This window comes from Accipiter gentilis, unplaced genomic scaffold, assembly GCF_929443795.1.
Source record: "Accipiter gentilis unplaced genomic scaffold, bAccGen1.1, whole genome shotgun sequence".
NCBI classification, from domain to species: Eukaryota; Metazoa; Chordata; class Aves; order Accipitriformes; family Accipitridae; genus Astur; species Astur gentilis.
Window position 1 is genome coordinate 952709 of NW_026060936.1, and position 24750 is coordinate 977458.

The window sequence follows — 24750 nt, forward strand, 5'->3', positions numbered from 1 at the left end:
CTGGGCAAGCCCGCGTCGTGAATCCTGTTGTACCTGTGAATAGGCTGCAGGGGGACGGTGAAGACCAGCAACATCTTTCCGGCCTGCCACCTTCCGTGTGGGACAAGGAGCCGGACGTGTGCCTTTTCGAAAAGAGGCCCTGCCGAGGACGAGAGCCATGAGATGTTCCTCCTCTGGGCAAGCCCGGGTCCCAGATCTTGTTGTGCCTGTGAATAGGCTGCAGGGGGACGGTGAAGACCAGCAACATCCTTCAGGGATGCCAACTTCCGTGTGGGACAATGAGCCGGACGTGTGCCTTTTCGGAAAGAGGCCCTGCCGAGGACGAGAGCCATGAGATGTTCCTCCTCTGGGAAAGCCCGGGTCCCAGATCCTGTTGTGCCTGTGAATAGGCTGCAGGGGGACGGTGAAGACCAGCAACATCTTTCCGGCCTGCCACCTTCCGTGTGGGACAAGGAGCCGGACATGTGAATTTTCAGAAATAGGCTCTGCCGAGGAAGAGATCCATGAGATGTTCCTCCTCTGGGCAAGCCCGGGTCCTGAATCCTGTTGTACCTGTGAATAGGCTGCAGGGGGACGGTGAAGACCAGCAACAGCTTTCAGGGCTGCCACCTTCCGTGTGGGACAAGGAGCCGGACGTGTGCCTTTTCGGAAATAGGCTCTGCCGAGGACGAGAGCCATGAGATGTTCCTCCTCTGGGCAAGCCCGGGCCCCAGATCCTGTCGTACCTGTGAATAGGCTGCAGGGGGACGGTGAAGACCAGCAACAGCTTTCAGGGCTGCCAACATCCTTGTGGGACAAGGAGCCGGACGTGTGCCTTCTCGGAAACAGGCTCTGCCGAGGACGAGAGCCATGAGATGTTCCTCCTCTGGGCAAGCCCGGGTCCCAGATCCTGTTGTACCTGTGAATAGGCTGCAGGGGGACGGTGAAGACCAGCAACAGCTTTCAGGGCTGCCACCTTCCGTGTGGGACAAGGAGCCGGACGTGTGCCTTTCCGGAATCAGGCTCTGCCGAGGACGAGAGCCATGAGATGTTCCTCCTCTGGGCATGCCCGGGTCCCAGATCCTCTTGTGCCTGTGAATAGGCTGCAGGGGGACGGTGAAGACCAGCAACAGCTTTCAGGGCTGCCACCTTCCGTGTGGGACAAGGATCCGGACGTGTGCCTTTTCCAAAGAGGCCCTGCCGAGGACGAGAGCCATGAGATGTTCCTCCTCTGGGCAAGCCCGGGTCCTAGATCCTGTTGTACCTGTGAATAGGCTGCAGGGGGACGGTGAAGACCAGCAACAGCTTTCAGGGCTGCCACCTTCCGTGTGGGACAAGGAGCCGGATGTGTGCCTTTTCGGGAAGAGGCTCTGCCGAGGACAAGAGCCATGAGATGTTCCTCCTCTGGGCAAGACCGGGTCCTGAATCCTGTTGTACCTGTGAATAGGCTGCAGGGGGACGGTGAAGACCAGCAACAGCTTTCAGGGCTGCCACCTTCCGTGTGGGACAAGGAGGCGGACGTGTGCCTTTTCGGAATCAGGCTCTGCCGAGGACGAGAGCCATGAGATGTTCCTCCTCTGGGCAAGCCCGCGTCGTGAATCCTGTTGTACCTGTGAATAGGCTGCAGGGGGACGGTGAAGACCAGCAACATCTTTCCGGCCTGCCACCTTCCGTGTGGGACAAGGAGCCGGACGTGTGCCTTTTCGAAAAGAGGCCCTGCCGAGGACGAGAGCCATGAGATGTTCCTCCTCTGGGCAAGCCCGGGTCCCAGATCTTGTTGTGCCTGTGAATAGGCTGCAGGGGGACGGTGAAGACCAGCAACATCCTTCAGGGATGCCAACTTCCGTGTGGGACAATGAGCCGGACGTGTGCCTTTTCGGAATGAGGCCCTGCCGAGGACGAGAGCCATGAGATGTTCCTCCTCTGGGAAAGCCCGGGTCCCAGATCCTGTTGTGCCTGTGAATAGGCTGCAGGGGGACGGTGAAGACCAGCAACATCTTTCCGGCCTGCCACCTTCCGTGTGGGACAAGGAGCCGGACATGTGAATTTTCAGAAATAGGCTCTGCCGAGGAAGAGATCCATGAGATGTTCCTCCTCTGGGCAAGCCCGGGTCCTGAATCCTGTTGTACCTGTGAATAGGCTGCAGGGGGACGGTGAAGACCAGCAACAGCTTTCAGGGCTGCCACCTTCCGTGTGGGACAAGGAGCCGGACGTGTGCCTTTTCGGAAATAGGCTCTGCCGAGGACGAGAGCCATGAGATGTTCCTCCTCTGGGCAAGCCCGGGCCCCAGATCCTGTCGTACCTGTGAATAGGCTGCAGGGGGACGGTGAAGACCAGCAACAGCTTTCAGGGCTGCCAACATCCTTGTGGGACAAGGAGCCGGACGTGTGCCTTCTCGGAAACAGGCTCTGCCGAGGACGAGAGCCATGAGATGTTCCTCCTCTGGGCAAGCCCGGGTCCCAGATCCTGTTGTACCTGTGAATAGGCTGCAGGGGGACGGTGAAGACCAGCAACAGCTTTCAGGGCTGCCACCTTCCGTGTGGGACAAGGAGCCGGACGTGTGCCTTTCCGGAATCAGGCTCTGCCGAGGACGAGAGCCATGAGATGTTCCTCCTCTGGGCATGCCCGGGTCCCAGATCCTCTTGTGCCTGTGAATAGGCTGCAGGGGGACGGTGAAGACCAGCAACAGCTTTCAGGGCTGCCACCTTCCGTGTGGGACAAGGATCCGGACGTGTGCCTTTTCCAAAGAGGCCCTGCCGAGGACGAGAGCCATGAGATGTTACTCCTCTGGGCAAGCCCGGGTCCTAGATCCTGTTGTACCTGTGAATAGGCTGCAGGGGGACGGTGAAGACCAGCAACAGCTTTCAGGGCTGCCACCTTCCGTGTGGGACAAGGAGCCGGATGTGTGCCTTTTCGGGAAGAGGCTCTGCCGAGGACAAGAGCCATGAGATGTTCCTCCTCTGGGCAAGACCGGGTCCTGAATCCTGTTGTACCTGTGAATAGGCTGCAGGGGGACGGTGAAGACCAGCAACAGCTTTCAGGGCTGCCACCTTCCGTGTGGGACAAGGAGCCGGACGTGTGCCTTTTCGGAAATAGGCTCTGCCGAGGACGAGAGCCATGAGATGTTCCTCCTCTGGGCAAGCCCGGGTCCCAGATCCTGTCGTACCTGTGAATAGGCTGCAGGGGGACGGTGAAGACCAGCAACAGCTTTCAGGGCTGCTACCTTCCTTGTGGGACAAGGAGCCGGACGTGTGCCTTTTCGGAATCGGGCTCTGCCGAGGAAGAGAGCCATGAGATGTTCCTCCTCTGGGCATGCCCGGGTCCTGAATCCTGTTGTGCCTGTGAATAGGCTGCAGGGGGACGGTGAAGACCAGCAACATCTTTCCGGCCTGCCACCTTCCGTGTGGGACAAGGAGCCGGACGTGTGAATTTTCAGAAATAGGCTCTGCCGAGGACGAGAGCCATGATATGTTCCTCCTCTGGGCAAGCCCGGGTCCCAGATCCTGTTGTGCCTGTGAATAGGCTGCAGGGGGACGGTGAAGACCAGCAACAGCTTTCAGGGCTGCCACCTTCCGTGTGGTACAAGGAGCCGGACGTGTGCCTTTTCGGAAATAGGCTCTGCCGAGGACGAGAGCCATGAGATGTTCCTCCTCTGGGCAAGCCCGGGTCCCAGATCCTGTTGTGCCTGTGAATAGGCTGCAGGGGGACGGTGAAGACCAACAACATCTTTCAGGGCTGCCACCTTCCGTGTGGGACAAGGAGCCGGACGTGTGCCTTTTCGGAATCAGGCTCTGCCGAGGACGAGAGCAATGAGATGTTCCTCCTCTGGGCAAGCCCGCGTCGTGAATTCTGTTGTACCTGTGAATAGGCTGCAGGGGGACGGTGAAGACCAGCAACATCTTTCAGGGCTGCCACCTTCCGTGTGGGACAAGGAGCCCGACGTGTGCCTTTTCGAAAAGAGGCCCTGCCGAGGACGAGAGCCATGAGATGTTCCTCCTCTGGGAAAGCCCGGGTCCCAGATTCTGTTGTGCCTGTGAATAGGCTGCAGGGGGACGGTGAAGACCAGCAACATCTTTCCGGCCTGCCACCTTCCGTGTGGGACAAGGAGCCGGACATGTGAATTTTCAGAAATAGGCTCTGCCGAGGACGAGAGCCATGAGATGTTCCTCCTCTGGGCAAGTCCGGGTCCTGAATCCTGTTGTACCTGTGAATAGGCTGCAGGGGGACGGTGAAGACCAGCAACAGCTTTCAGGGCTGCCACCTTCCGTGTGGGAAAAGGAGCCGGACGTGTGCCTTTCCGGAATCAGGCTCTGCCGAGGACGAGAGCCATGAGATGTTCCTCCTCTGGGCAAGCCCGGGTCCCAGATCCTGTTGTGCCTGTGAATAGGCTGCAGGGGGACGGTGAAGACCAGCAACATCTTTCAGGGCTGCCACCTTCCGTGTGGGACAAGGAGCCGGACGTGTGCCTTTTCGGAAGGAGGACCTGCCGAGGACGAGAGCCATGAGATGTTCCTCCTCTGGGCATGCCCGGGTCCTGAATCCTGTTGTGCCTGTGAATAGGCTGCAGGGGGACGGTGAAGACCAGCAACAGCTTTCAGGGCTGCCACCTTCCGTGTGGGACAAGGAGCCGGACGTGTGCCTTCTCGGAAACAGGCTCTGCCGAGGACGAGAGCCATGAGATGTTCCTCCTCTGGGCAAGCCCGGGTCCCAGATCCTGTTGTGTCTGTGAATAGGCTGCAGGGGGACGGTGAAGACCAGCAACAGCTTTCAGGGCTGCCACCTTCCGTGTGGGACAAGGAGCCGGACGTGTGCCTTTCCGGAATCAGGCTCTGCCGAGGACGAGAGCCATGAGATGTTCCTCCTCTGGGCATGCCCGGGTCCCAGATCCTCTTGTGCCTGTGAATAGGCTGCAGGGGGACGGTGAAGACCAGCAACAGCTTTCAGGGCTGCCACCTTCCGTGTGGGACAAGGATCCGGACGTGTGCCTTTTCCAAAGAGGCCCTGCCGAGGACGAGAGCCATGAGATGTTCCTCCTCTGGGCAAGCCCGGGTCCTAGATCCTGTTGTACCTGTGAATAGGCTGCAGGGGGACGGTGAAGACCAGCAACAGCTTTCAGGGCTGCCACCTTCCGTGTGGGACAAGGAGCCGGATGTGTGCCTTTTCGGGAAGAGGCTCTGCCGAGGACAAGAGCCATGAGATGTTCCTCCTCTGGGCAAGCCCGGGTCCTGAATCCTGTTGTACCTGTGAATAGGCTGCAGGGGGACGGTGAAGACCAGCAACAGCTTTCAGGGCTGCCACCTTCCGTGTGGGACAAGGAGCCGGACGTGTGCCTTTTCGGAAATAGGCTCTGCCGAGGACGAGAGCCATGAGATGTTCCTCCTCTGGGCAAGCCCGGGTCCCAGATCCTGTCGTACCTGTGAATAGGCTGCAGGGGGACGGTGAAGACCAGCAACAGCTTTCAGGGCTGCTACCTTCCTTGTGGGACAAGGAGCCGGACGTGTGCCTTTTCGGAATCGGGCTCTGCCGAGGAAGAGAGCCATGAGATGTTCCTCCTCTGGGCATGCCCGGGTCCTGAATCCTGTTGTGCCTGTGAATAGGCTGCAGGGGGACGGTGAAGACCAGCAACATCTTTCCGGCCTGCCACCTTCCGTGTGGGACAAGGAGCCGGACGTGTGAATTTTCAGAAATAGGCTCTGCCGAGGACGAGAGCCATGATATGTTCCTCCTCTGGGCAAGCCCGGGTCCCAGATCCTGTTGTGCCTGTGAATAGGCTGCAGGGGGACGGTGAAGACCAGCAACAGCTTTCAGGGCTGCCACCTTCCGTGTGGTACAAGGAGCCGGACGTGTGCCTTTTCGGAAATAGGCTCTGCCGAGGACGAGAGCCATGAGATGTTCCTCCTCTGGGCAAGCCCGGGTCCCAGATCCTGTTGTGCCTGTGAATAGGCTGCAGGGGGACGGTGAAGACCAACAACATCTTTCAGGGCTGCCACCTTCCGTGTGGGACAAGGAGCCGGACGTGTGCCTTTTCGGAATCAGGCTCTGCCGAGGACGAGAGCCATGAGATGTTCCTCCTCTGGGCAAGCCCGCGTCGTGAATCCTGTTGTACCTGTGAATAGGCTGCAGGGGGACGGTGAAGACCAGCAACATCTTTCAGGGCTGCCACCTTCCGTGTGGGACAAGGAGCCCGACGTGTGCCTTTTCGAAAAGAGGCCCTGCCGAGGACGAGAGCCATGAGATGTTCCTCCTCTGGGAAAGCCCGGGTCCCAGATTCTGTTGTGCCTGTGAATAGGCTGCAGGGGGACGGTGAAGACCAGCAACATCTTTCCAGCCTGCCACCTTCCGTGTGGGACAAGGAGCCGGACATGTGAATTTTCAGAAATAGGCTCTGCCGAGGACGAGAGCCATGAGATGTTCCTCCTCTGGGCAAGTCCGGGTCCTGAATCCTGTTGTACCTGTGAATAGGCTGCAGGGGGACGGTGAAGACCAGCAACAGCTTTCAGGGCTGCCACCTTCCGTGTGGGAAAAGGAGCCGGACGTGTGCCTTTCCGGAATCAGGCTCTGCCGAGGACGAGAGCCATGAGATGTTCCTCCTCTGGGCAAGCCCGGGTCCCAGATCCTGTTGTGCCTGTGAATAGGCTGCAGGGGGACGGTGAAGACCAGCAACAGCTTTCAGGGCTGCCACCTTCCGTGTGGGACAAGGAGCCGGACGTGTGACTTTTCGAAAAGAGGCCCTGCCGAGGACGATAGCCATGAGATGTTCCTCCTCTGGGCAAGCCCGGGCCCCAGATCCTGTTGTGCCTGTGAATAGGCTGCAGGGGGACGGTGAAGACCAGCAACATCTTTCCGGCCTGCCACCTTCCGTGTGGGACAAGGAGCCGAACATGTGAATTTTCAGAAATAGGCTCTGCCGAGGAAGAGATCCATGAGATGTTCCTCCTCTGGGCAAGCCCGGGTCCTGAATCCTGTTGTACCTGTGAATAGGCTGCAGGGGGACGGTGAAGACCAGCAACAGCTTTCAGGGCTGCCACCTTCCGTGTGGGACAAGGAGCCGGACGTGTGCCTTTTCGGAAATAGGCTCTGCCGAGGACGAGAGCCATGAGATGTTCCTCCTCTGGGCAATCCCGGGTCCCAGATCCTGTCGTACCTGTGAATAGGCTGCAGGGGGACGGTGAAGACCAGCAACAGCTTTCAGGGCTGCCACCTTCCGTGTGGGACAAGGAGCCGGACGTGTGCCTTTTCGGAAATAGGCTCTGCCGAGGACGAGAGCCATGAGATGTTCCTCCTCTGGGCAAGCCCGGGTCCCAGATCCTGTTGTGCCTGTGAATAGGCTGCAGGGGGACGGTGAAGACCAGCAACAGCTTGAAGGGCTGCCACCTTCCGTGTGGGACAAGGAGCCGGACGTGTGCCTTTTCGGAATCAGGCTCTGCCGAGGACGAGAGCCATGAGATGTTCCTCCTCTGGGCAAGCCCGGGTCCTGAATCCTGTTGTACCTGTGAATAGGCTGCAGGGGGACGGTGAAGACCAGCAACAACTGTCAGGGCTACCACCTTCCGTGTGGGACAATGAGCCGGACGTGTGCCTTTTCGGAAAGAGGCCCTGCCGAGGACGAGAGCCATGAGATGTTCCTCCTCTGGGCAAGCCCGCATCGTGAATCCTGTTGTGCCTGTGAATAGGCTGCAGGGGGACGGTGAAGAGCAGCAACAGCTTTCAGGGCTGCCACCTTCCGTGTGGGACAAGGAGCCGGACGTGTGCCTTTTCGGGAAGAGGCTCTGCCGAGGATGAGAGCCATGAGATGTTCCTCCTCTGGGCAAGCCCGGGTCCCAGATCCTGTTGTACCTGTGAATAGGCTGCATGGGGACGGTGAAGACCAGCAACAGCTTTCAGGGCTGCCACCTTCCGTGTGGGACAAGGAGCCTGACGTGTGCCTTTCCAGAATAAGACTCTGCCGAGGACGAGAGCCATGAGATGTTCCTCCTCTGGGCAAGCCCGGGCCCCAGATTCTGTTGTGCCTGTGAATAGGCTGCAGGGGGACGGTGAAGACCAGCAACAGCTTTCAGGGCTGCCACCTTCCGTGTGGGACAAGGAGCCAGACGTGTGCCTTTTCGGAAAGAGGCCCTGCCGAGGACGAGAGCCATGAGATGTTCCTCCTCTGGGCAAGCCCGGGTCCCAGATCCTGTTGTGCCTGTGAATAGGCTGCAGGGGGACGGTGAAGACCAGCAACAGCTTTCAGGGCTGCCACCTTCCGTGTGGGACAAGGAGCCGGACGTGTGCCTTCTCGGAAACAGGTTCTGCCGAGGACGAGAGCCATGAGATGTTCCTCCTCTGGGCAAGCCCGGGTCCTGAATCCTGTTGTACCTGTGAATAGGCTGCAGGGGGACGGTGAAGACCAGCAACAGCTTTCAGGGCTGCCACCTTCCGTGTGGGAAAAGGAGCCGGACGTGTGCCTTTTCGGAAGGAGGCCCTGCCGAGGACGAGAGCCATGAGATGTTCCTCCTCTGGGCAAGCCCCGGTCCCAGATCCTGTTGTACCTGTGAATAGGCTGCAGGGGGACGGTGAAGACCAGCAACAGCTTTCAGGGCTGCCACCCTCCGTGTGGGACAAGGAGCCGGACGTGTGCCTTTTCGGGAAGAGGCTCTGCCGAGGAAGAGAGCCATGAGATGTTCCTCCTCTGGGCAAGCCCGGGTCCTGAATCCTGTTGTACCTGTGAATAGGCTGCAGGGGGACGGTGAAGACCAGCAACAGCTTTCAGGGCTGCCACCTTCCGTGTGGGACAAGGAGCCGGACGTGTGCCTTTTCGGAAATAGGCTCTGCCGAGGACGAGAGACATGAGATGTTCCTCCTCTGGGCAAGCCCGGGTCCCAGATCCTGTTGTGCCTGTGAATAGGCTGCAGGGGGACGGTGAAGACCAGCAACATCTTTCAGGGCTGCCACCTTCCGTGTGGGACAAGGAGCCGGACGCGTGCCTTTACGGAATCAGGCTCTGCCGAGGAGGAGAGCCATGAGATGTTCCTCCTCTGGGCAAGCCCGGGTCCCAGATCCTGTTGTGCCTGTGAATAGACTGCAGGGGGACGGTGAAGACCAGCAACAGCTTTCAGGGCTGCCACCTTCCGTGTGGGACAAGGAGCCGGACGTGTGCCTTTTCGGAAGGAGGCCCTGCCGAGGACGAGAGCCATGAGATGTTCCTCCTCTGGGCAAGCCCGGGTCCCAGATCCTGTTGTGCCTGTGAATAGGCTGAAGGGGGACGGTGAAGACCAGCAACATCTTTCCGGCCTGCCACCTTCCGTGTGGGACAAGGAGCCGGACGTGTGCCTTTTCGGAATCGGGCTCTGCCGAGGAAGAGAGCCATGAGATGTTCCTCCTCTGGGCATGCCCGGGTCCTGAATCCTGTTGTGCCTGTGAATAGGCTGCAGGGGGACGGTGAAGACCAGCAACAGCTTTCAGGGCTGCCACCTTCCGTGTGGGACAAGGAGCCGGACGTGTGCCTTCTCCGAAACAGGCTCTGCCGAGGACGAGAGCCATGAGATGTTCCTCCTCTGGGCCAGCCCGGGTCCTGAATCCTGTTGTACCTGTGAATAGGCTGCAGGGGGACGGTTAAGACCAGCAACAGCTTTCAGGGCTGCCACCTTCCGTGTGGGAAAAGGAGCCGGACGTGTGCCTTTCCGGAATCAGGCTCTGCCGAGGACGAGAGCCATGAGATGTTCCTCCTCTGGGCAAGCCCGGGTCCCAGATCCTCTTGTGCCTGTGAATAGGCTGCAGGGGGACGGTGAAGACCAGCAACAGCTTTCAGGGCTGCCAACTTCCGTGTGGGACAAGGATCCGGACGTGTGCCTTTTCCAAAAGAGGCCCTGCCGAGGACGAGAGCAATGAGATGTTCCTCCTCTGGGCAAGCCCGGGCCCCAGATCCTGTTGTGCCTGTGAATAGGCTGCAGGGGGACGGTGAAGACCAGCAACAGCTTTCAGGGCTGCCACCTTCCGTGTGGGACAAGGAGCCGGATGTGTGCCTTTTCGGGAAGAGGATCTGCCGAGGACAAGAGCCATGAGATGTTCCTCCTCTGGGCAAGCCCGGGTCCCAGATCCTGTTGTACCTGTGAATAGGCTGCAGGGGGACGGTGAAGACCAGCAACAGCTTTCAGGGCTGCCACCTTCCGTGTGGGACAAGGAGCCGGACGTGTGCCTTTTCGGAAATAGGCTCTGCCGAGGACGAGAGCCATGAGATGTTCCTCCTCTGGGCAAGCCCGGGTCCCAGATCCTGTTGTACCTGTGAATAGGCTGCAGGGGGACGGTGAAGACCAGCAACAGCTTTCAGGGCTGCCACCTTCCGTGTGGGACAAGGAGCCGAACGTGTGCCTTTTTTGGAATCAGGCTCTGCCGAGGACGATAGCCATGAGATGTTCCTCCTCTGGGCAAGCCCGGGCCCCAGATCCTGTTGTGCCTGTGAATAGGCTGCAGGGGGACGGTGAAGACCAGCAACATCCTTCAGGGGTGCCAACTTCCGTGTGGGACAATGAGCCGGACGTGTGCCTTTTCGAAAAGAGGCCCTGCCGAGGACGAGAGCCATGAGATGTTCCTTCTCTGGGCAAGCCTGGGTGCCAGATCCTGTTGTGCCTGTGAATAGGCTGCAGGGGGACGGTGAAGACCAGCAACATCTTTCCGGCCTGCCACCTTCCGTGTGGGACAAGGAGCCGGACATGTGAATTTTCAGAAATAGGCTCTGCCGAGGAAGAGAGCCATGAGATGTTCCTCCTCTGGGCAAGCCCGGGCCCCAGATTCTGTTGTGCCTGTGAATAGGCTGCAGGGGGACGGTGAAGACCAGCAACAGCTTTCAGGGCTGCCACCTTCCGTGTGGGACAAGGAGCCAGACGTGTGCCTTTTCGGAAAGAGGCCCTGCCGAGGACGAGAGCCATGAGATGTTCCTCCTCTGGGCAAGCCCGGGTCCCAGATCCTGTTGTGCCTGTGAATAGGCTGCAGGGGGACGGTGAAGACGAGCAACAGCTTTCAGGGCTGCCACCTTCCGTGTGGGACAAGGAGACGAAAGTGTGCCTTTCCGGAATCAGGCTCCGCCGAGGAAGAGAGCCATGAGATGTTCCTCCTCTGGGCAAGCCCGCGTCATGAATCCTGTTGTACGTGTGAATAGGCTGCAGGGGGACGTTGAAGACCAGCAACAGCTTTCAGGGCTGCCAACTTCCGTGTGGGACAAGGAGCCGGACGTGTGCCTTTCCGGAATCAGACTCTGCCGAGGACGAGAGCAATGAGATGTTCCTCCTCTGGGCAAGCCCGGGTCCCAGATCCTGTTGTGCCTGTGAATAGGCTGCAGGGGGACGGTGAAGACCAGCAACAGCTTTCAGGGCTGCCACCTTCCGTGTTGGACAAGGAGCCGGACGTGTGCCTTTTCGGAAATAGGCTCTGCCGAGGACGAGAGCCATGAGATGTTCCTCCTCTGGGCAAGCCCGGGTCCCAGATCCTGTTGTGCCTGTGAATAGGCTGCAGGGGGACGGTGAAGACCAGCAACAGCTTTCAGGGCTGCCACCTTCCGTGTGGGACAAGGAGCCGGACGTGTGCCTTTTCGGGAAGAGGCTCTGCCGAGGACAAGAGCCATTATATGTTCCTCCTCTGGGCGTGCCCGGGTCCTGAATCCTGTTGTGCCTTTGAATAGGCTGCAGGGGACGGTGAAGACCAGCAACATCTTTCCGGCCTGCCACCTTCCGTGTGGGACAAGGAGCCGAACGTGTGCCTTTCCGGAATCAGGCTCTGCCGAGGACGAGAGCCATGAGATGTTCCTCCTCTGGGCAAGCCCGGGTCCCAGATCCTGTTGTGCCTGTGAATAGGCTGCAGGGGGACGGTGAAGACCAGCAACAGCTTTCTGGCCTGCCACCTTCCGTGTGGGACAAGGAGCCGGACGTGTGCCTTTTTGGGAAGAGGCTCTGCCGAGGACGAGAGCCATGAGATGTTCCTCCTCTGGGCAAGCCCGGGTCCTGAATCCTGTTGTACCTGTGAATAGGCTGCAGGGGGACGGTGAAGACCAGCAACAGCTTTCAGGGCTGCCACATTCCGTGTGGGACAAGGAGCCGGACGTGTGCCTTTTCGGAAATAGGCTCTGCCGAGGACGAGAGCCATGAGATGTTCCTCCTCTGGGCAAGCCCAGGTCCCAGATCCTGTCGTACCTGTGAATAGGCTGCAGGGGGACGGTGAAGACCAGCAACAGCTTTCAGGGCTGCCAACTTCCTTGTGGGACAAGGAGCCGGACATGTGACTTTTTGGGAAGAGGCTCTGCAGAGGAAGAGAGCCATGAGATGTTCCTCCTCTGGGCAAGCCCGGGTCCTGAATCCTGTTGTACCTGTGAATAGGCTGCAGGGGGACGGTGAAGACCAGCAACAGCTTTCAGGGCTGCCACCTTCCGTGTGGGACAAGGAGCCGGACGTGTGCCTTTTCGGAAATAGGCTCTGCCGAGGACGAGAGCCATGAGATGTTCCTCCTCTGGGCAAGCCCGGGTCCCAGATCCTGTTGTGCCTGTGAATAGGCTGCAGGGGGACGGTGAAGAGCAGCAACAGCTTTCAGGGCTGCCACCTTCCTTGTGGGACAAGGAGACGAAAGTGTGCCTTTCCGGAATCAGGCTCCGCCGAGGACGAGAGCCATGAGATGTTCCTCCTCTGGGCAAGCCCGCGTCGTGAATCCTGTTGTACCTGTGAATAGGCTGCAGGGGGACGTTGAAGACCAGCAACAGCTTTCAGGGCTGCCACCTTCCGTGTGGGACAAGGAGCCGGACGTGTGCCTTTTCGGAAATAGGCTCTGCCGAGGACGAGAGCCATGAGATGTTCCTCCTCTGGGCAAGCCCGGGTCCCAGATCCTGTTGTGCCTGTGAATAGGCTGCAGGGGGACGGTGAAGACCAGCAACAGCTTTCAGGGCTGCCACCTTCCGTGTGGGACAAGGAGCCGGACGTGTGCCTTTTCGGAATCAGGCTCTGCCGAGGACGAGAGCCATGAGATGTTCCTCCTCTGGGCATGCCCGGGTCCTGAATCCTGTTGTGCCTGTGAATAGGCTGCAGGGGGACGGTGAAGACCAGCAACAGCTTTCAGGGCTGCCACCTTCCGTGTGGGACAAGGAGCCGGACGTGTGCCTTCTCCGAAACAGGCTCTGCCGAGGACGAGAGCCATGAGATGTTCCTCCTCTGGGCCAGCCCGGGTCCTGAATCCTGTTGTACCTGTGAATAGGCTGCAGGGGGACGGTTAAGACCAGCAACAGCTTTCAGGGCTGCCACCTTCCGTGTGGGAAAAGGAGCCGGACGTGTGCCTTTCCGGAATCAGGCTCTGCCGAGGACGAGAGCCATGAGATGTTCCTCCTCTGGGCAAGCCCGGGTCCCAGATCCTCTTGTGCCTGTGAATAGGCTGCAGGGGGACGGTGAAGACCAGCAACAGCTTTCAGGGCTGCCACCTTCCGTGTGGGACAAGGAGCCGGACGTGTGCCTTTTCGGAAATAGGCTCTGCCGAGGACGAGAGCCATGAGATGTTCCTCCTCTGGGCAAGCCCGGGTCCCAGATCCTGTTGTACCTGTGAATAGGCTGCAGGGGGACGGTGAAGACCAGCAACAGCTTTCAGGGCTGCCACCTTCCGTGTGGGACAAGGAGCCGAACTTGTGCCTTTCCGGAATCAGGCTCTGCCGAGGACGAGAGCCATGAGATGTTCCTCCTCTGGGCAAGCCCGGGCCCCAGATCCTGTTGTGCCTGTGAATAGGCTGCAGGGGGACGGTGAAGACCAGCAACATCCTTCAGGGGTGCCAACTTCCGTGTGGGACAATGAGCCGGACGTGTGCCTTTTCGAAAAGAGGCCCTGCCGAGGACGAGAGCCATGAGATGTTCCTTCTCTGGGCAAGCCTGGGTGCCAGATCCTGTTGTGCCTGTGAATAGGCTGCAGGGGGACGGTGAAGACCAGCAACATCTTTCCGGCCTGCCACCTTCCGTGTGGGACAAGGAGCCGGACATGTGAATTTTCAGAAATAGGCTCTGCCGAGGAAGAGAGCCATGAGATGTTCCTCCTCTGGGCAAGCCCGGGCCCCAGATTCTGTTGTGCCTGTGAATAGGCTGCAGGGGGACGGTGAAGACCAGCAACAGCTTTCTGGCCTGCCACCTTCCGTGTGGGACAAGGAGCCGGACGTGTGCCTTTTCGGAATCAGGCTCTGCCGAGGACGAGAGCCATGAGATGTTCCTCCTCTGGGCAAGCCCGGGTCCCAGATCCTGTTGTGCCTGTGAATAGGCTGCAGGGGGACGGTGAAGACGAGCAACAGCTTTCAGGGCTGCCACCTTCCGTGTGGGACAAGGAGACTAAAGTGTGCCTTTCCGGAATCAGGCTCCGCCGAGGACGAGAGCCATGAGATGTTCCTCCTCTGGGCAAGCCCGCGTCATGAATCCTGTTGTACGTGTGAATAGGCTGCAGGGGGACGTTGAAGACCAGCAACAGCTTTCAGGGCTGCCAACTTCCGTGTGGGACAAGGAGCCGGACGTGTGCCTTTCCGGAATCAGACTCTGCCGAGGACGAGAGCAATGAGATGTTCCTCCTCTGGGCAAGCCCGGGTCCCAGATCCTGTTGTGCCTGTGAATAGGCTGCAGGGGGACGGTGAAGACCAGCAACAGCTTTCAGGGCTGCCACCTTCCGTGTTGGACAAGGAGCCGGACGTGTGCCTTTTCGGAAATAGGCTCTGCCGAGGACGAGAGCCATGAGATGTTCCTCCTCTGGGCAAGCCCGGGTCCCAGATCCTGTTGTGCCTGTGAATAGGCTGCAGGGGGACGGTGAAGACCAGCAACAGCTTTCAGGGCTGCCACCTTCCGTGTGGGACAAGGAGCCGGACGTGTGCCTTTTCGGGAAGAGGCTCTGCCGAGGACAAGAGCCATTATATGTTCCTCCTCTGGGCGTGACCGGGTCCTGAATCCTGTTGTGCCTTTGAATAGGCTGCAGGGGACGGTGAAGACCAGCAACATCTTTCCGGCCTGCCACCTTCCGTGTGGGACAAGGAGCCGAACGTGTGCCTTTCCGGAATCAGGCTCTGCCGAGGACGAGAGCCAAGAGATGTTCCTCCTCTGGGCAAGCCCGGGTCCCAGATCCTGTTGTGCCTGTGAATAGGCTGCAGGGGGACGGTGAAGACCAGCAACAGCTTTCTGGCCTGCCACCTTCCGTGTGGGACAAGGAGCCGGACGTGTGCCTTTTTGGGAAGAGGCTCTGCCGAGGACGAGAGCCATGAGATGTTCCTCCTCTGGGCAAGCCCGGGTCCTGAATCCTGTTGTACCTGTGAATAGGCTGCAGGGGGACGGTGAAGACCAGCAACAGCTTTCAGGGCTGCCACATTCCGTGTGGGACAAGGAGCCGGACGTGTGCCTTTTCGGAAATAGGCTCTGCCGAGGACGAGAGCCATGAGATGTTCCTCCTCTGGGCAAGCCCAGGTCCCAGATCCTGTCGTACCTGTGAATAGGCTGCAGGGGGACGGTGAAGACCAGCAACAGCTTTCAGGGCTGCCAACTTCCTTGTGGGACAAGGAGCCGGACATGTGACTTTTTGGGAAGAGGCTCTGCAGAGGAAGAGAGCCATGAGATGTTCCTCCTCTGGGCAAGCCCGGGTCCTGAATCCTGTTGTACCTGTGAATAGGCTGCAGGGGGACGGTGAAGACCAGCAACAGCTTTCAGGGCTGCCACCTTCCGTGTGGGACAAGGAGCCGGACGTGTGCCTTTTCGGAAATAGGCTCTGCCGAGGACGAGAGCCATGAGATGTTCCTCCTCTGGGCAAGCCCGGGTCCCAGATCCTGTTGTACCTGTGAATAGGCTGCAGGGGGACGGTGAAGACCAGCAACAGCTTTCAGGGCTGCCAACTTCCTTGTGGGACAAGGAGCCGGACGAGTGCGTTTTCGGAATCGGGCTCTGCCGAGGACGAGAGCCATGAGATGTTCCTCCTCTGGGCAAGCCCGGGTCCCAGATCCTGTTGTGCCTGTGAATAGGCTGCAGGGGGACGGTGAAGAGCAGCAACAGCTTTCAGGGCTGCCACCTTCCGTGTGGGACAAGGAAACGAAAGTGTGCCTTTCCGGAATCAGGCTCCGCCGAGGACGAGAGCCATGAGATGTTCCTCCTCTGGGCAAGCCCGCGTCGTGAATCCTGTTGTACCTGTGAATAGGCTGCAGGGGGACGTTGAAGACCAGCAACAGCTTTCAGGGCTGCCACCTTCCGTGTGGGACAAGGAGCCGGACGTGTGCCTTTTCGGAAATAGGCTCTGCCGAGGACGAGAGCCATGAGATGTTCCTCCTCTGGGCAAGCCCGGGTCCCAGATCCTGTTGTGCCTGTGAATAGGCTGCAGGGGGACGGTGAAGACCAGCAACAGCTTTCAGGGCTGCCACCTTCCGTGTGGGACAAGGAGCCGGACGTGTGCCTTTTCGGAATCAGGCTCTGCCGAGGACGAGAGCCATGAGATGTTCCTCCTCTGGGCAAGCCCGGGTCCTGAATCCTGTTGTACCTGTGAATAGGCTGCAGGGGGACGGTGAAGACCAGCAACAACTGTCAGGGCTACCACCTTCCGTGTGGGACAATGAGCCGGACGTGTGCCTTTTCGGAAAGAGGCCCTGCCGAGGACGAGAGCCATGAGATGTTCCTCCTCTGGGCAAGCCCGCATCGTGAATCCTGTTGTGCCTGTGAATAGGCTGCAGGGGGACGGTGAAGACCAGCAACAGCTTTCAGGGCTGCCACCTTCCGTGTGGGACAAGGAGCCGGACGTGTGCCTTTCCAGAATAAGACTCTGCAGAGGACGAGAGCCATGAGATGTTCCTCCTCTGGGCAAGCCCGGGCCCCAGATTCTGTTGTGCCTGTGAATAGGCTGCAGGGGGACGGTGAAGACCAGCAACAGCTTTCAGGGCTGCCACCTTCCGTGTGGGACAAGGAGCCAGACGTGTGCCTTTTCGGAAAGAGGCCCTGCCGAGGACGAGAGCCATGAGATGTTCCTCCTCTGGGCAAGCCCGGGTCCCAGATCCTGTTGTGCCTGTGAATAGGCTGCAGGGGGACGGTGAAGACCAGCAACATCTTTCAGGGCTGCCACCTTCCGTGTGGGACAAGGAGCCGGACGTGTGCCTTTACGGAATCAGGCTCTGCCGAGGACGAGAGCCATGAGATGTTCCACCTCTCGGCAAGCCCGGGTCCCAGATCCTGTTGTGCCTGTGAATAGGCTGCAGGGGGACGGTGAAGACCAGCAACAGCTTTCAGGGCTGCCACCTTCCGTGTGGGACAAGGAGACGAAAGTGTGCCTTTCCGGAATCAGGCTCCGCCGAGGACGAGAGCCATGAGATGTTCCTCCTCTGGGCAAGCCCGCGTCATGAATCCTGTTGTACCTGTGAATAGGCTGCAGGGGGACGTTGAAGACCAGCAACAGCTTTCAGGGCTGCCACCTTCCGTGTGGGACAAGGAGCCGGACGTGTGCCTTTCCGGAATCAGAATCTGCCGAGGATGAGAGCAATGAGATGTTCCTCCTCTGGGCAAGCCCACATCGTGAATCCTGTTGTGCCTGTGAATAGGCTGCAGGGGGACGGTGAAGAGCAGCAACATCCTTCAGGGGTGCCACCTTCCGTGTGGGACAAGGAGCCGGACGTGTGACTTTTCAGAAATAGGCTCTGCCGAGGACGAGAGCCATGATATGTTCCTCCTCTGGGCAAGCCCGGGTCCTGAATCCTGTTGTGCCTGTGAATAGGCTGCAGGGGGACGGTGAAGACCAGCAACAGCTTTCAGGGCTGCCACCTTCCGTGTGGGACAAGGAGCCGGACGTGTGCCTTTTCGGAAGGAGGCCCTGCCGAGGACGAGAGCCATGGGATGTTCCTCCTCTGGGCAAGCCCGGGTCCCAAATCCTGTTTTGCCTGTGAATAGGCTGCAGGGGGACGGTGAAGACCAGCAACAGCTTTCAGGGCTGCCACCTTCCGTGTGGGACAAGGAGCCGGACGTGTGCCTTTTCGGGAAGAGGCTCTGCCGAGGACAAGAGCCATGATATGTTCCTCCTCTGGGCGTGCCCGGGTCCTGAATCCTGTTGTGCCTTTGAATAGGCTGCAGGGGGACGGTAAAGACCAGCAACATCTTTCCGGCCTGCCACCTTCCGTGTGGGACAAGGAGCTGGACGTGTGAATTTTCAGAAATAGGCTCTGCCGAGGACGAGAGCCATGAGATGTTCCTCCTCTGGGCAAGCCCGGGTCCTGAATCCTGTTGTGCCTGTGAATAGGCTGCAGGGGGACGGTGAAGACCAGCAACAGCTTTCAGGGCTGCCACCTTCCGTGTGGGACAAGGAGCCGGACGTGTGCCTTTTCGGAATCGGGCTCTGCCAAGGACGAAGCCATGAGATGTTCCTCCTCTGGGCAAGCCCGGGTCCCAGATCCTGTTGTGCCTGTGAATAGGCTGCAGGGGGACGGTGAAGACCAGCAACAGCTTTCAGGGCTGCCACCTTCCGTGTGGGACAAGGAGCCGGACGTGTGCCTTTTCGGAAATAGGCTCTGCCGAGGACGAGAGCCATGAGATGTTCCTCCTCTGGGCAAGCCCGGGTCCCAGATCCTGTTGTGCCTGTGAATAGGCTGCAGGGGGACGGTGAAGACCAGCAACAGCTTTCAGGGCTGCCACCTTCCGTGTGGGACAAGGAGCCGGACGTGTGCCTTTTCGGAATCAGGCTCTGCCGAGGACGAGAGCCATGAGATGTTCCTCCTCTGGGCAAGCCCGGGTCCTGAATCCTGTTGTACCTGTGAATAGGCTGCAGGGGGACGGTGAAGACCAGCAACAACTGTCAGGGCTAACACCTTCCGTGTGGGACAATGAGCCGGACGTGTGCCTTTTCGGAAAGAGGCCCTGCCGAGGACGAGAGCCATGAGATGTTCCTCCTCTGGGCAAGCCCGCATTGAGAATCCTGTTGTGCCTGTGAATAGGCTGCAGGGGGACGGTGAAGACCAGCAACAGCTTTCAGGGCTGCCACCTTCCGTGTGGGACAAGGAGCCGGACGTGTGCCTTTTCGGGAAGAGGCTCTGCCGAGGACGAGAGCCATGAGATGTTCCTCCTCTGGGCAAGCCCGGGTCCTGAATCCTGTTGTACCTATGAATAGGCTGCAGGGGGACGGTGAAGACCAGCAACAGCTTTCAGGGCTGCCACCTTCCGTGTGGGACAAGGAGCCGGACGTGTGCCTTTCCAGAATAAGACTCTGCAGAGGACGAGAGCCATGAGATGTTCCACCTCTGGGCAAGCCCGGGTCCCAGATCCTGTTGTGCCTGTGAATAGGCTGCAGGGGGACGGTGAAGACCAGCAACATCTTTCAGGGCTGCCACCTTCCGTGTGGGACAAGGAGCCGGACGTGTGCCTTTTCGGAATCAGGCTCTGCCGAGGACGAGAGCCATGAGATGTTCCTCCTCTGGGCAAGCCCGGGTCCTGAATCCTGTTGTACCTGTGAATAGGCTGCAGGGGGACGGTGAAGACCAGCAACAACTGTCAGGGCTACCACCTTCCGTGTGGGACAATGAGCCGGACGTGTGCCTTTTCGGAAAGAGGCCCTGCCGAGGACGAGAGCCATGAGATGTTCCTCCTCTGGGCAAGCCCGCATCGTGAATCCTGTTGTGCCTGTGAATAGGCTGCAGGGGGACGGTGAAGAGCAGCAACAGCTTTCAGGGCTGCCACCTTCCGTGTGAGACAAGGAGCCGGACGTGTGCCTTTTCGGGAAGAGGCTCTGCCGAGGACGAGAGCCATGAGATGTTCCTCCTCTGGGCAAGCCCGGGTCCTGAATCCTGTTGTACCTGTGAATAGGCTGCAGGGGGACGGTGAAGACCAGCAACAGCTTTCAGGGCTGCCACCTTCCGTGTGGGACAAGGAGCCGGACGTGTGCCTTTCCAGAATAAGACTCTGCAGAGGACGAGAGCCATGAGATGTTCCTCCTCTGGGCAAGCCCGGGCCCCAGATTCTGTTGTGCCTGTGAATAGGCTGCAGGGGGACGGTGAAGACCAGCAACAGCTTTCAGGGCTGCCACCTTCCGTGTGGGACAAGGAGCCAGACGTGTGCCTTTTCGGAAAGAGGCCCTGCCGAGGACGAGAGCCATGAGATGTTCCTCCTCTGGGCAAGCCCGGGTCCCAGATCCTGTTGTGCCTGTGAATAGGCTGCAGGGGGACGGTGAAGACCAGCAACATCTTTCAGGGCTGCCACCTTCCGTGTGGGACAAGGAGCCGGACGTGTGCCTTTTCAGAAAGAGGCTCTGCCGAGGACGAGAGCCATGAGATGTTCCACCTCTGGGCAAGCCCGGGTCCCAGATCCTGTTGTGCCTGTGAATAGGCTGCAGGGGGACGGTGAAGACCAGCAACAGCTTTCAGGGCTGCCACCTTCCGTGTGGGACAAGGAGACGAAAGTGTGCCTTTCCGGAATCAGGCTCCGCCGAGGACGAGAGCCATGAGATGTTCCTCCTCTGGGCAAGCCCGGGTCCTGAATCCTGTTGTACCTGTGAATAGGCTGCAGGGGGACGGTGAAGACCAGCAACAGCTTTCAGGGCTGCCACCTTCCGTGTGGGACAAGGAGCCGGACGTGTGCCTTTCCGGAATCAGACTCTGCCGAGGACGAGAGCAATGAGATGTTCCTCCTCTGGGCAAGCCCGGGTCCCAGATCCTGTTGTGCCTGTGAGTAGGCTGCAGGGGGACGGTGAAGAGCAGCAACATCCTTCAGGGATGCCACCTTCCGTGTGGGACAAGGAGCCGGACGTGTGACTTTTCAGAAATAGGCTCTGCCGAGGACGAGAGCCATGATACGTTCCTCCTCTGGGCAAGCCCGCGTCATGAATCCTGTTGTACGTGTGAATAGGCTGCAGGGGGACGGTGAAGACCAGCAACAGCTTTCAGGGCTGCCACATTCCGTGTGGGACAAGGAGACGGACGTGTGCCTTTTCGGAAATAGGATCTGCCGAGGACGAGAGCCATGAGATGTTCCTCCTCTGGGCAAGCCCGGGTCCCAGATCCTGTCGTACCTGTGAATAGGCTGCAGGGGGACGGTGAAGACCAGCAACAGCTTTCAGGGCTGCCAACTTCCTTGTGGGACAAGTAGCCGGACGTGTGCCTTTTTGGGAAGAGGCTCTGCAGAGGAAGAGAGCCATGAGATGTTCCTCCTCTGGGCAAGCCCGGGTCCTGAATCCTGTTGTACCTGTGAATAGGCTGCAGGGGGACGGTGAAGACCAGCAACAGCTTTCCGGCCTGCCACCTTCCGTGTGGGACAAGGAGCTGGACGTGTGCCTTTTCGGAAATAGGCTCTGCCGAGGACGAGAGCCATGAGATGTTCCTCCTCTGGGCAAGCCCGGGTCCTGAATCCTGTTGTGCCTGTGAATAGGCTGCAGGGGGACGGTGAAGACCAGCAACAGCTTTCAGGGCTGCCACCTTCCGTGTGGGACAAGGAGCCGGACGTGTGCCTTTTCGGAATCGGGCTCTGCCAAGGACGAAGCCATGAGATGTTCCTCCTCTGGGCAAGCCCGGGTCCCAGATCCTGTTGTGCCTGTGAATAGTGTGCAGGGGGACGGTGAAGACCAGCAACAGCTTTCAGGGCTGCCACCTTCCGTGTGGGACAAGGAGCCGGACGTGTGCCTTTTCGGAAATAGGCTCTGCCGAGGACGAGAGCCATGAGATGTTCCTCCTCTGGGCAAGCCCGGGTCCCAGATCCTGTTGTGCCTGTGAATAGGCTGCAGGAGGACGGTGAAGACCAGCAACATCTTTCAGGGCTGCCACCTTCCGTGTGGGACAAGGAGCCGGACGTGTGCCTTTTCGGAATCAGGCTCTGCCGAGGACGAGAGCCATGAGATGTTCCTCCTCTGGGCAAGCCCGGGTCCTGAATCCTGTTGTACCTGTGAATAGGCTGCAGGGGGACGGTGAAGACCAGCAACAACTGTCAGGGCTAACACCTTCCGTGTGGGACAATGAGCCGGACGTGTGCCTTTTCGGAAAGAGGCCCTGCCGAGGACGAGAGCCATGAGATGTTCCTCCTCTGGGCAAGCCCGCTTTGAGAATCCTGTTGTGCCTGTGAATAGGCTGCAGGGGGACGGTGAAGACCAGCAACAGCTTTCAGGGCTGCCACCTTCCGTGTGGGACAAGGAGCCGGACGTGTGCCTTTTCGGGAAGAGGCTCTGCCGAAGACGAGAGCCATGAGATGTTCCTCCTCTGGGCAAGCCCGGGTCCTGAATCCTGTTGTACCTATGAATAGGCTGCAGGGGGACGGTGAAGACCAGCAACAGCTTTCAGGGCTGCCACCTTCCGTGTGGGACAAGGAGCCGGACGTGTGCCTTTCCAGAATAAGACTCTGCAGAGGACGAGAGCCATGAGATGTTCCACCTCTGGGCAAGCCCGGGTCCCAGATCCTGTTGTGCCTGTGAATAGGCTGCAGGGGGACGGTGAAGACCAGCAACATCTTTCAGGGCTGCCACCTTCCGTGTGGGACAAGGAGCCGGACGTGTGCCTTTTCGGAATCAGGCTCTGCCGAGGACGAGAGCCATGAGATGTTCCTCCTCTGGGCAAGCCCGGGTCCTGAATCCTGTTGTACCTGTGAATAGGCTGCAGGGGGACGGTGAAGACCAGCAACAACTGTCAGGGCTACCACCTTCCGTGTGGGACAATGAGCCGGACGTGTGCCTTTTCGGAAAGAGGCCCTGCCGAGGACGAGAGCCATGAGATGTTCCTCCTCTGGGCAAGCCCGCATCGTGAATCCTGTTGTGCCTGTGAATAGGCTGCAGGGGGACGGTGAAGAGCAGCAACAGCTTTCAGGGCTGCCACCTTCCGTGTGGGACAAGGAGCCGGACGTGTGCCTTTTCGGGAAGAGGCTCTGCCGAGGACGAGAGCCTTGAGATGTTCCTCCTCTGGGCAAGCCCGGGTCCTGAATCCTGTTGTACCTGTGAATAGGCTGCAGGGGGACGGTGAAGACCAGCAACAGCTTTCAGGGCTGCCACCTTCCGTGTGGGACAAGGAGCCGGACGTGTGCCTTTCCAGAATAAGACTATGCAGAGGACGAGAGCCATGAGATGTTCCTCCTCTGGGCAAGCCCGGGCCCCAGATTCTGTTGTGCCTGTGAATAGGCTGCAGGGGGACGGTGAAGACCAGCAACAGCTTTCAGGGCTGCCACCTTCCGTGTGGGACAAGGAGCCGGACGTGTGCCTTTTCGGAAAGAGGCCCTGCCGAGGACGAGAGCCATGAGATGTTCCTCCTCTGGGCAAGCCCGGGTCCCAGATCCTGTTGTGCCTGTGAATACGCTGCAGGGGGACGGTGAAGACCAGCAACATCTTTCAGGGCTGCCACCTTCCGTGTGGGACAAGGAGCCGGACGTGTGCCTTTCCAGAATCAGACTCTGCCGAGGACGAGAGCCATGATATGTTCCTCCTCTGGGCAAGCCCGGGTCCTAAATCCTGTTGTACCTGTGAATAGGCTGCAGGGGGACGGTGAAGACCAGCAACAGCTTTCAGGGCTGCCACCTTCCGTGTGGGACAAGGAGCCGGACGTGTGCCTTTCCGGAATCAGAATCTGCCGAGGATGAGAGCAATGAGATGTTCCTCCTCTGGGCAAGCCCACATCGTGAATCCTGTTGTGCCTGTGAATAGGCTGCAGGGGGACGGTGAAGAGCAGCAACATCCTTCAGGGGTGCCACCTTCCGTGTGGGACAAGGAGCCGGACGTGTGACTTTTCAGAAATAGGCTCTGCCGAGGACGAGAGCCATGATATGTTCCTCCTCTGGGCAAGCCCGGGTCCTGAATCCTGTTGTGCCTGTGAATAGGCTGCAGGGGGACGGTGAAGACCAGCAACAGCTTTCAGGGCTGCCACCTTCCGTGTGGGACAAGGAGCCGGACGTGTGCCTTTTCGGAAGGAGGCCCTGCCGAGGACGAGAGCCATGAGATGTTCCTCCTCTGGGCAAGCCCGGGTCCCAAATCCTGTTTTGCCTGTGAATAGGCTGCAGGGGGACGGTGAAGACCAGCAACAGCTTTCAGGGCTGCCACCTTCCGTGTGGGACAAGGAGCCGGACGTGTGCCTTTTCGGGAAGAGGCTCTGCCGAGGACAAGAGCCATGATATGTTCCTCCTCTGGGCGTGCCCGGGTCCTGAATCCTGTTGTGCCTTTGAATAGGCTGCAGGGGGACGGTAAAGACCAGCAACATCTTTCCGGCCTGCCACCTTCCGTGTGGGACAAGGAGCTGGACGTGTGAATTTTCAGAAATAGGCTCTGCCGAGGACGAGAGCCATGAGATGTTCCTCCTCTGGGCAAGCCCGGGTCCTGAATCCTGTTGTGCCTGTGAATAGGCTGCAGGGGGACGGTGAAGACCAGCAACAGCTTTCAGGGCTGCCACCTTCCGTGTGGGACAAGGAGCCGGACGTGTGCCTTTTCGGAATCGGGCTCTGCCAAGGACGAAGCCATGAGATGTTCCTCCTCTGGGCAAGCCCGGGTCCCAGATCCTGTTGTGCCTGTGAATAGGCTGCAGGGGGACGGTGAAGACCAGCAACAGCTTTCAGGGCTGCCACCTTCCGTGTGGGACAAGGAGCCGGACGTGTGCCTTTTCGGAAATAGGCTCTGCCGAGGACGAGAGCCATGAGATGTTCCTCCTCTGGGCAAGCCCGGGTCCCAGATCCTGTTGTGCCTGTGAATAGGCTGCAGGGGGACGGTGAAGACCAGCAACAGCTTTCAGGGCTGCCACCTTCCGTGTGGGACAAGGAGCCGGACGTGTGCCTTTTCGGAATCAGGCTCTGCCGAGGACGAGAGCCATGAGATGTTCCTCCTCTGGGCAAGCCCGGGTCC